Below are 12700 nucleotides of genomic sequence, written 5' to 3' on the forward strand. Positions count from 1 at the left end.
ACATACCCGTATAAATGGAATCTACACAGAAAACTAAAGCGCAGTCACAAGAAAGAACAAAAAAAATTGCATCTAATCGTTTCACAAACCCAATGACCTATAATAATGCTTTTCAAATAGGTCCTCTATAATGCTTTTCTGAAATCCCAGGTCCTATATTCACAGGGCATATGTGCCTTGCACATAGCCCATTTACTAGTATATTATAAAGTATCTATTTTGTCAAAATTAAATAGCTTATAAAGAAGGTCGAACTCACTCAAACAAGTCTTGACCATCCATTACTAACTTGATATCAACTCATATACAACCCCACTGAGGAATCATGTCTACGAATTTGTAGCAGACTTTTTCCTCCAAATTATTTAGTAAATAATAAAGCACGTACGAGATGATCGATCGAGAAACATATACATCCAAAATAACAAAGTAACAACAGGAAAAAAAAACCCTAAAATATCTGAACAAGGATGCAATAGATCTGGCATGAACAAAAGCTACACAAGCCGTAGTAGAGAACAAAAACTAAACATATCCAAATCGACAAAAAGGACCCAAATCGCAGAGAACAAACCTTTGGGTCACGAGGATGACGGCGATGGCAAGGGATTCGGCGCTCAAAACAGAGGGATCATCTTCTTCCCATATATGCTTTCCTTTCCATCAAGAAATCAACGAGATAGTGAAAAATCCAGGGGGGACACGGCGATGGATAGGGTTCCAAAGCTAGATTTCATGTGAGAGAGAGAGAGAGAGGGAGGGAGAGAGAGAGAAAGGGGTGGTCGGGACTCGAGGGGGGGGAGACGGGCTGCTCGTGACACTGCGGCGGCTAGGGTTTCTTAGCTCCTTCCGCTTGAGAGAAAGACAGAGAGAGAGAATCGGACTGGGACGCTCGATCGGGGACCGGGGGGGGGGGGAGTTTTCCCTCTTTTATACAAACCCGGTTGTACCGGGTATTAAATACGGAACCCGGGTTTCATACCCGGGTCCGGACCGGATGTACCGGTTATTATCATTGCGGGTTTCGGCCCGGATTTGACCCGGGCCGAAAACCGGAACCGGAATCCGGTTATCCAGATTTCCGGGCCGGGCCGGATAAAATCCGGCCCGTATGAACAGCCCTAAATTTCTTTCAACCCAGTTTACATGCTTTCCCCCGTGATTTGCAGGGCTTTGTGTGGTCCATTCTCAGGCACGCGAAAGCAAAAAGGTACCAATTAGAAAGGTGTCTTTACCCGCATAATATGTGGGGCCGGCCTTCTTTGGTCCATAGCCATTCGTTATCTTTCTGTGAAGCTTTGATGGGTAAGTTGAAAAACTGTGTTCCATGAATCCTGTTTTGTAGTTTCCATGATTGTTAAAATGTACAAGCTGCAATTTCTGTGTGCAGGACTAAAGATATTGTCTCTGGTTCTGGAATGATGTTCGAAGCTTTGAACAACTGATACGGTATTTTTTTTTTGTTGGAATTAGCATGATTGTTGGTATATCTGTTTGTACTAGGAAGTCTTACTGGTATGTTTGTTCGCAGTCCCTTACATGGGTATAATCGAGTTGGAGCAAGAAGTGACCTCAAGTTTTATTTGTTTGATTTTTACTTGACGCTGTCCTGTCTTAGCGCAGCAAGGAAATCACCAAGCGGTCGATTAGTAACTTGGTGACTTCCTGTTGAGTGAGGAAATCATCATTCAAAGCTTTAATTTGTTGGTATTTGTTTATTGTTTAGCAATATTTCTACTTCTCATGTGGTATTTTGTTATATCCTCAATCACAATATCTGTTGTGATAAGTTTTAAGGGACTTGATAGAATTTCAACAAAATGAAAACATTTAAAATGTGATATGCTAACTAGTATGATTAGAAATATATAACACATCAACCGTTATATATATAATATTTATTTATATATGAGAAAGTCACTTTTTAAAGGTGGGGCCAACTTTTTCCAAACAATATTACATGGGGATTGCACAGCCGATCCTATGCGTGAACAAATCATTTTCTGTATATATCTTTATCTTATCTGCAAGTTTAAACTACTATCATGTTTGGTTGCTTAAAGGAATGATCTGGTAAAAGATGAAAGAAGAGAAATAGATTTAGAGAGATATAAATTCTTACCAATGAGCCCTCATCCAATATATATAATAAGCTGACAAGAAATAAAGGTTAGTCATCAGTTAATTTATATAGAAAGTGATTTACATAATCTGAAAATTAAGTCCAAAGCCGTCGATCTAATCATTTTGTTCATTGATTCTGAGATGTAAAAGAGGTTTAATCCAAGATCGAGTTGGAGATCAGAATAAACTAGGTACCATGTAAAGTTCAAACCCATATGAGAATACATGATTGCGGAGTTCTGTACAAGAACTATTTGGATCCTCATAAAAATGTCCTGGCCTCATGATATCCAAGACATTTGCTCTATCGTGCACGACTCCTACACATCCATCACATTTGCTCTACGGTCAAAAAAAAAAAAAAAGATATTTACAATCGTGGTTGAGCAAATACTGCATAGTTTTTTTTAAAAAAAGTGAATTAATATCGGACTTATAAAAAAAAAAAAAAAAAAAAAACTAACTTTTTAATCATAGGCTCTACTCTTTTTCAAAATAATTACACGACGTTTATATATTCTACAATTGTATATAGCATTATTTAAAAAAGATATATATACTTTATGGAATATTGAGATAAAAGAAGAGTTGGAATGTAACCCAGATCCATTCTTAATATTAAAATAATTCGTAGGAGTCGTGACCAAAAGGAAAGGGTACATGTAAGCTGTAGTCAGTGGGATATGCCCGCGTTCAGGAGAAGTTCACGAGAAAAAGAATTGCATGGGTTGACGGAGTCAATTGCGCGTACTGTAAGAAACGATGCAAAATTATTATTGGTAGGATCGGTGCCACTCTGCCTTTTGAGTAGCACCTAGTTACTTTTCATCTTTTTTTTTTTTCACATTTTCTAATATATTTAAATATTTTAAAAAATAAAAAATATACTAATATAATTAAAATTATTAAGTAAAAAAAAAAAAATGCAAAGCGGGAAGACAAAGTAGCTTTTTTCTTATTGGTAGGACCGGCTTGTCGGCCAACTTGTTTGCTACGAAATTATATGGACTGCGACTGCTCATCATGTTGGAGCCAATTACCTTTGTCGTGTGATTCACGATTCACGTGAAGAAAATACAAAAAGAAATCAGCTCATGTTAATGCATCGTTTAATACACGCCTAGACTACTTATTTGTTCAGAAATTGGATTAGATCAATCACTTGGTCACATTCTTTCAACCCAGATTACACGCCCTCCCTGCCCTCTATGAATCAGATTAAAAATTGGGATGGAGTATTTTTGACAGACACTCTCTAGACTTTTTGGCATGGTGAAGCATCCAAGAAATGTTTGCTTATGTGAGATGATGTCGATTGTTGAAGACTATTGACTTTGTGGGAGATGTACCACGTACTTACACCTGACAAAACTATATATATATATATATATATCGAAGATATAAGATTGAATAGTCAAATATAGCTAAATTTGAATTGACAAATATTTTCAATTCATCTCATTTTATCTTATCTAATTATTATAATTTTTACAAATTTATACATAAAATTAAGTAAATAATTTAATTTTTTCAAGTTTTAAAACAATAATAATATTCAAAAAATAATATTCTAACAATATTTTATTCAATTTTCAACTTTCATCTTAACTCATCTCATCTCATCTCAACTAACTATTAATTTAATTTGTCATTTCAAACTAATTATATAATTCCACCCTAAGCCCAAGCCCAACCTTGTTTTAATACTAGTCCTTATAAGGAAACAAAATTATTAGTGGCTGGTGCGGCAACGTTTTAGGAAACAATTAAGTGAAAGAGGATATAATACAGTATTTGAAGGAAATGGATAAATTAATAAAGATATTAGGCCAGTTCAAAACAAATCGGTAAATTTTTTATCGATAAAGTAGCGCGCAACCATGGGAAGGATTCATCACATGAACATGATGCAACTCATTGGCTTTTGTATTCATTGCTCAAAGCGTGCCATTATATATGTTCATGCCCAAGGGATCTCTTTACAAACACATTTTTTCATCAAAGGCAAATATCCTCGACTACGAGAAAACATATGATATTACTATAGGAGTAGCTCGTGGGATTGTGTATTTACATCGAGGATGGGACATGTAAACATAAAACACTTTTAACTTGAAATTTTTAACTAATTATTACCTAATTAATCTTCATTACTTAAATACTAAAATTAATACAATTTTTACACATTTTAAAATAAAAATATTACTAAAAAACTATGTACAAATAACTTTTTAACTTTATTTAAAAAGAATCACGCCTAGTATTTATTTGTTCAGAAATTGGATAAGAATCACGCGGTCTCATTCTTTCAAACCAAATTACACGCCCTCCCGGCCCTCTATGGAGCAAGCCATGTTTGTCAAATATGAAAATTTTTTTAAAATTGATCATAATTTTGCTTTTAAACAATATCACTTAATATAAAATATTTTTTAATTTTTAATTTTTTCATCTAATAATTATTCAAACAAAAAAATTAATACAATTTGTACAAACTTTAAAACAAAATAATATCAAAAGATTATATTCAAACAACATTTTAAATTTACTTACTCAATTTTACAAACTCTAATATAATATTTATTTAAAAAAATCTTTTTATTTAATTTTTTTCTCTCATATTTTTTAATAAAATATTTTTACTCAAATTATTTCATTAATATTCATAAAATATTAAGATATTTAAAACATCCCAAGGTACCTTAAGAATTAGGGTGGAGTACTGTTGAAAGACTTCGTCTTGAGTTTCTGGCACGGCGAAGCGTCGAAGAAATGCTTGCTTATGCGAGATGATGTCGATTGTTGAAGGGTGCTACTGACTTTGTGAGAGATGTACGACTAGGCCCACTTCGCATAATATATATTGTCACACCCATTTTTTTTAAAATATTGAAAGGTAATTTTATTGATGTTACAATGGTAACTTCAAGTAATAATAGTAAAATGAATTAAAAATCTTTGTGTATATTAATTGATTTCTAATCATCAAACCAACTCAAATCTCTTTCATAATAATATACTAAATAATACTCTAATTCTTCCTTAGACAATACTTATTTCACAACTCTCTCATTCTAACTCTCTCATGTGTCTTCTAAGCATCCTTATTGATATACTTCTCTTTAACAACTGTAAAATAAAATTTTTACATGTGAAAGGTAAGTCCGCGGCTCAGTAATCAGGATTGATTAAGCTGGATGTAATATGAGTCTCATTCACAAATTAATAATAGAAAAAAAAAATCTCATAAGCAAAAATGAACTATAATTGAAATCCTAATATAACGTAAAATAAAAATCTTGTACCTTGTAAAGACACTTTTGAAAATTCCTTCACAGGGAACTACCCCTTCAAGAGTAGCTATCTTTTCCATAAACTTCTCTTCATTGAGATCTATACCTTCTCAAAGTTATTCGGTGTAGTTATCATACCCCTTTACTTTTCTGTTTCCGTTTCTCTAGGTATAGTTATCCCTCCAAACATAATTTAGTAATGGTATCATAGTATCATAGAACCATAAAATCCAAATATCAATTCACGTAATTATACTATAACCAATATGAAGTTTCAAAGATAATCATTAATAAATAAGCCATACTACTTACGTAAAAATAAAGAGCTCAGAAGGTTTTAATAAAAATGTCAGATTAATTAAATATAATTAGGAATACACTAATTACCGCTTGATTCTGAGATGTAAAAGAGGTTTAATCCAAGATTGAGTTGGAGATCAGAATAAACTAGGTACCATGAAAGCGCAAACCCATATGACACAATACATTGCAGAGGCCTTTACAAGAAATATTAGGATCCTCATAAAAATGTCCTCGCCCCTCGATAGCCGAGACATTTGCTCCTTTGTGCACGACTTCTATGCATCCATCACATTTGCTCCACGGGAAAAGAAAAAAAAAGATATATTAGTTGTAAGCAATTATCTATATCAATATGTGCATCTATCTAATGTAATTAATTAAAATATGAAATTTTAATGAAAATGATATTAATTTAAATTTTAAATATGAATACAATATGATTGATATGTTGATCAATATATAAATTTACTTGTACATAATAAAACTTTTGAGTCAAAGAGGAATTAGAAGTAGATCCGGCTAGATCCATTCTTAATATTAGAATAATTTGTAGGAGTCGTGACCAAATGGAAAGAGTACATGTAAGCTGTAGTCAATGGCAAAAGCCCGCGTTCAGGGGAAGTTACGAGAAAAAGAATTATATGGGCTGGTTTGTCGAGTTGTTTGCTACGAAATTATATGGCCTGCGACTGCTCATCATGTTGGAGCCAATTTCTTTTGACAGTGTGATTCACGATTCACGCGAAGAAAATACAAAAAGAAATCAGCTCGTGTTATATTTATTTTTTTTAATTTTTAATTTTTAAATCAAACCAGCTCATTTTAATGCATCGTTTTATATCACGCCTACTTATTTGTTCAGAAGTTGGATAAGAATTATGCGATCACATCCTTTCAACCCAAATTACACGCCCACTCGGGCCTCTATGGACCAAGCCATGTTTGACAAATATGAAAACTTTTAAAATTTTAAATTTTTTTATAATTTTATTTTTAAACATAGTTCAAATATAAAATATTTTTTAATTTTAAATTATTAACTTTTTTATCTAATTATTACTCAAACATAAAAATTAATATAACTTGTACAAACTTTAAAACAAAATATTATTAAAAGATTATATTTAAACAACCTTTTAATTTTATTTATTCATTTTCACAAACTCTAATATAATACTTATTTTAAAAAATATTTTATTTAACTTTTTCTCTTTAATTTTTTAAAATTTAATAAAATATTCACATTTAAATTATTTGATTAATATTTATAAAATATTAAAGATACTTAATACATCCAAACATATCTTTAAAAATTGGGGTGGTGTACTTTTGACCGACTCTCTCTGGACTTTTTGGCATGGTGAAGCATCCAAGAAATGTTTGCTCGTGCGAGATGATGCCGATTGCTGAAGACAACTGACTTTGTGAGAGATGTACCACTAGCCCCATCACTTCTTAATTCCGAGAAAGAGTAACTTATTGACGTGAGGTTATTTTGATTTTATAGAAATTCTTCAACAATGTCGGAGTGGATAAGTGCCTCCTTTGCCATTTCTATATAAATGGAGTGCCTAATAGACTGATTAGCACATGCCATTCTTCTGGAATGGAAATCACACAAGGATAAGTTTTTGCCTTGGAGAAGCATAAGCCTTATTGTGAGAGATGTATTACTCACCCCATTCACTGTTTGGGCAGAGCCACTCCAACAAAATTGCCTTTTAGGACAAAATTTTCTGATTCGAAAATTTATTTCTTTATAGGAAAATGATACTATGACTATCACATATGTTATGATACTCATATATTATTATTTTTATTATTTTTTAATTTTTTTCTGAATAGTTAAGGAGGTGATTATAAGTGAATTTATATATATATTTTTTATTTTTTTAATGGTTAAGAATGTTTAAAAATGATTAAAGAAAAATAAAAAAATTCATTTGTACTAATATGTATATTTGATGAGCATATATGATAGTCACCCTAGCACTGTCACGACTGTACATATGTATCATGGTGCTTTAGTTACTAACAGTGTGTATACTAACGCTCGATATAACTAATATTTCTGATCATCCGCTCCAAACTCCAATGGTTGTTGATGTTTCTAAGGGTCCAGTAAGCCCACCCAAATGTTGCTTGTCGATAAACATCAAGTTGGGCCTTGGCAAATCTTTGGTATTCCTCTTTTGATGCTCCTCTAACTTGCCACTCAGCTATCCATTCACCTGTAACTTCACAACAACAACCAAGTCATAGTTAATATATCTATATTTACTTTTGATTTATTTATGTGCAACATATTTGAATTGGCTTGGTTTGAGTATTTGTAGACCAAAAAAACATGGCATCCCAATAAAGGAATATGGTTTTGTAAGTTGGGGATTATGGGACACATTTGGACATCAAACCTACAAAAGTAAGGTGGCCATTGGAGGTTGTGACATAATTAAAATGCTGGGTCATGTTGGTGTTGATGAAATAAAGGTTCGTTACTAGAGAAAAGGTTATAACAGTGGACATCTGTAACAAATCCCATTAATTAGAGGGAAGAGCTCTCTTGAGTCACTTGGTCCTAGCCAATTAGACAGAACCACACAAGCCTTGGAAGAGTGCTTGCGGACTACATCATGACCAGCCTTGTAGTACTTGTTTAGGCTCTCAAGATCAGATGCTTCTAGTGCCAGAGGCTCATTAATAAGTTCAACTGCATAAAGGCTCGGGCTCCTTGCATACCTATATATGTGGAAGTCATCATGAGATACAAATATAAACAAAGTCAAATGGTGGAAGGTTGATATATAATGCCACATTATCATAGTCGAAAGAAATAAGATGATGGTGTAATATATAACATTTTTCTTTAAATATATACATAGCAGTTAGGATGTCTATGATGATGACTATGAATGTCTTCCAATGCTCCTGAGATCCAATATTATCGACTTGTCAAAGAATTCTAAATAACGTGATATTTTATGAAAGTTTGTACGTATAGCATAACAATCTTCTGTGAATCTTAAAAGGCACACTCTACTCAAGGTATATCCTATACTTGTGTAGCATAATGGCATGAATGAAAAATCGGTTAAAATATATCGATCACATCAATTTGTGTGACTACAAATGAATTAATGATGTAGAAAAACATCTTTTCAAGTTGCAGTCATTAACATAAGAAAATGGATCAAAAGTTCTCATAATTCTCAATATGTCTATCTAAAAATTCTTGGAGAATGATGGGTAAAAAAATGGTAAAAAAAGCACTTTTCTTCACACAAATCTTTGTTCAAATCTTATCTCCAAACTCTGTCAAGTGGACTCACTCCAGAAAAATGTCACAATAAGTGATCAAAAAGAGAGAAAAAAAAGGGATAATAAAGATGGTGTGTGACTAGATTGTATTGATGGTTTGTAGTGTGTATTATTTGATGGAGTTGAAAAAAAAAATTATTACTTTAACCCAAAAAATTAAAAGAGATAGTCTAACTTTTCAAAAAGTAGGAGGGATAAAAGGAGTTATTAGGGCATTCTTTGGTCCATATGATCCATAGCCATTAGTGACTTGAAACTTCCCTTGCATCATTCCCTGCAAAATCCGTAGTCACCACACCTGCGCAATTTCAATGTTATAAAGAAAATATGTCACTCCTCATTCTCTACTGAGTATGACCCATGACAAGGCAACCAACCTTTAACATTCTTGCTATATTTCAACACATCAAAAGTTTGATTATATTTATAAAGTTTGATTTCATTGACTAATTAATGTGAGATTTGGTATTCCTACGACGCAAGTGAGGCTATATTAATAAACTATGAGAAATAATCTCTCTCTCTGTTTGATTAATCAATGTGTGATTTAAAATGTTTGATTACCTTTATAATCTACCACTTTATATGAGTTATCAATATTCCAAAGGTGGGGACTGAGGTGTTTCATGTCAAATTTTAATACAAATCCGATAATTGAGACAAAATTACTTTGCTTGGTGAGTGTGTTTATAAAGAGTACTCACCAAACTACATGAGGATTGAGCAGGTGTTGAGAGCCGTAATATTTATAAAATTGTTTCAAAAATCAGCGAGTAGTACTACTAGTATTTGATCTTTAGCAAAATGTTGTTGATCAATCTCAATAATCGGATTGCTTGCTATGAGTAAAACATTTTGATTTATTTTTTGAATTGGGCAACAAGATAGATTAGTGAATTGGAGTGTTTTATTTTTTGACTTTGCAGAACTGAATTCTTGCTTTTGCTTTGTGATACACATTAGACATACAAAATTACTTAAAACATATACCACATAAATAAATATATGTAGCTGGTAATGATACCAAAATCTATGATGGGATGTTACAACATTTCTCTCTGATATATAAAACTGCTTTGTTTTGGACACTCCAATGTTGTGCCATCAATTCAATTTAAATAATTAATTCTAATGTAATTTTAGAGTATGGATATAATATGATACTTGAAATATAGTGTTTAATTTATTGGTTAAAATGCTATTGAGTGCCAAATATAGTCCAATCCAGTATACCAAAGTGGGAAAAAAGTGTGTGATACAAATTGAGAATAGCATCCTAACTTTTTCAAATAAAACTCAATTATAAAAACATAAAGTATCTTCTATATTCTACCAAATAGGAGAAGAGTATAGTTGCCCACATGCACGTCAAACTTGGATGCTAGCTTTTCCTTTAAGAAGTTGATGGCAAAGTTTGACTTGATAGCCAATCTTGACTTGAATTTTCTTGATCACAATCTTTTATCACTCTTTCTGGGGATGACAGGGGAGCTCTAGAAGGTATTTGTAAGTGTTCAACTTCTCCTTCAAGCATTTCTACAACTTTCTTCATTGGGGATGACAGGGGAGCTCTAGAAGGTATTTGTAAGTGTTCAACTTCTCCTTCAAGCATTTCTACAACTTTCTTGATAGAAGGACGATTACTAGGATTCATTTGTATACACCATAATGCGACAATGATCGTCTTCCTAACTTTCTCTTTGTCGTCTTCAGTAGCACAATCCACTTCAATATCTTTCCCATCATTGAATTGATCATACACCCAGGTAGGAAAGTAAATCTGGCTTGAATGTTTGACAAAACCATTCAAGTTCTTTCTTTTGCCAACTAATTCCATCAAGAGCATTCCAAAATTGTAAACATCCACCTTATATGAAATACCTCCAATATTTTTGTAGAACAATTCAGGAGCCATGTATCCTAATGTCCCTCAGCAGTTAAAGAAATAGTATTGTCTTTTATGGAATACAATTTTGCTAAACCAAAATCAGAAATCTTAGGGGTGAAATTCTCATCAAGAAGGATGTTGTGAGGTTTGATATCGAAATGCAAGATTTGCAGGTCACATCCTCGATGCAAATACTCAATTCCAAGAGCCACTCCTAGAGCAATATTATATATTTTCTCATTGTCTAGAAAGATACTTTCCTCTAAAGAAAAAATTGATTTATTTAGAGATCCTTTGGGCATAAAGTCATATACAAGAGCATGCTTTGATCCATGAACGCAATAACCAATAAGTTGCACCACATTAACATGATGAATCTTTCCAATAGTTGCCACCTCATTGATAAAATCTTGCCTATTTGTTTTTGACTGGCCTAACATTTTTACTGCCACAAGATATCCACTTCGAAGTGTTCCTTTAAATACTGTGCCATATCCACCTTCGCCCAACTTTTCTTTAAAACCTTTGGTCATATTCTTAATTTCTGAGTATGAGTAACTTATTGGCATGGGGTTATTTTGGCTTTGCAGAAATTCTTCAACAACGTTGTATACGGATAAGTGCCTCCTACGCCATTTATATATCAAAAATGCAATCACAAATGGAGTGCCTAATATGGGGATTACGGCCACATGCCATCCTAGAAAGAAAATCACCAAAATAATTAAAAGAAGGCCACATGTCTAACCCCCGCACATTCCAAACTAGGATGGTGTCCGTCATAAATTAAGTTTGGTTGTGCAAGTATGAACCTGATGGAGTATCTTTTGACCTATGTTACTTGAACTTTTGAATTTGTCGAAGGTGTAGCCACTTCCTTATTAGACATGTACGACTTCTCAAGTGCGAGGGGTTGGAAAGGCCTCTCATTATCTTATTCTAAATCATATCCAATGTCCATACCAGACTGATCACCGTAATCCTTCTCCTGCACCCTAAACTCCATCTCCAAAGTTTCATCTACTATAACTACATGTCCACCCACCAATTCACCACCCAACCTCCTTCTCGAAAGACAATGAGAAACCTCAAGAGATATGAGCCTCTCATCCCCCGAGCTTACAACAACAGCCATAGTAAGACTATCATTCTCCTCCCCTATTAGAATCTCATTTGAATTAATTAATAGAGCACCTTGATGAACCTTCTCAACCCTACAATCCATCTGATTGCATGTATAAACAACCTTCATATGCAAACCAACCTGTTCTCTTGAACCCTTAACATTTTTATCTTCTAGGTTTTGCACTTCTGCACCCTCAATATCAAGGCCTTTCAAACCTGCACTCGCAACTCCCGAAACTAGACCAGTTATCGTATCCTGGACAATTGCATTAAACCCCACATCTTGATGCACCTAAACCCCATCAGAATCCTTCACCTCTCCCTCCATCCTGCGAACGCCAATATGTTCCACCATCCTTTCCTTCCAAAATTTTTTCAAACCCTAATTTTTTGTATCCACAACTCAGACCTGCTTGCTCTCCCCCACCCTGCAAATCACTGATGATTTTTTGGACATCAAGTCTCATTGACAACAATTGAAAACAAAGAAAGTCATGGGGAAGAGAGGAAATAAGCGAGAGAAAGAGAGCAAGGAATGGAAGACAAATCGTTGTCTTCTCGGATTTAAAGTGACATCGACAGACAAAGGTTATAGAAGAAGAAATGTAAGGGTGGTGGATTTGGGAGTAAGAGAGGTAGAGCTAAATTC

General features: G+C 33.5%; 1 long non-coding RNA gene and 1 pseudogene across 1 annotated transcript; one reads left to right on the top strand and one right to left on the bottom strand.

The window, feature by feature from the left end:
• The first annotated feature begins 920 nt into the window (after positions 1-920).
• On the top strand, positions 921-1710 carry LOC122309964. The gene is made up of 2 exons (XR_006242579.1): positions 921-1449; positions 1532-1710. It is a non-coding gene; the product is annotated as an uncharacterized LOC122309964 (long non-coding RNA).
• An 8546-nt stretch (positions 1711-10256) lies between these two features.
• On the bottom strand, positions 10257-11815 carry LOC122310379 (annotated as a pseudogene).
• Between the last annotated feature and the right edge of the window lie 885 nt (positions 11816-12700).

This window comes from Carya illinoinensis, chromosome 5 (assembly GCF_018687715.1).
Source record: "Carya illinoinensis cultivar Pawnee chromosome 5, C.illinoinensisPawnee_v1, whole genome shotgun sequence".
Taxonomy (NCBI): Eukaryota; Viridiplantae; Streptophyta; class Magnoliopsida; order Fagales; family Juglandaceae; genus Carya; species Carya illinoinensis.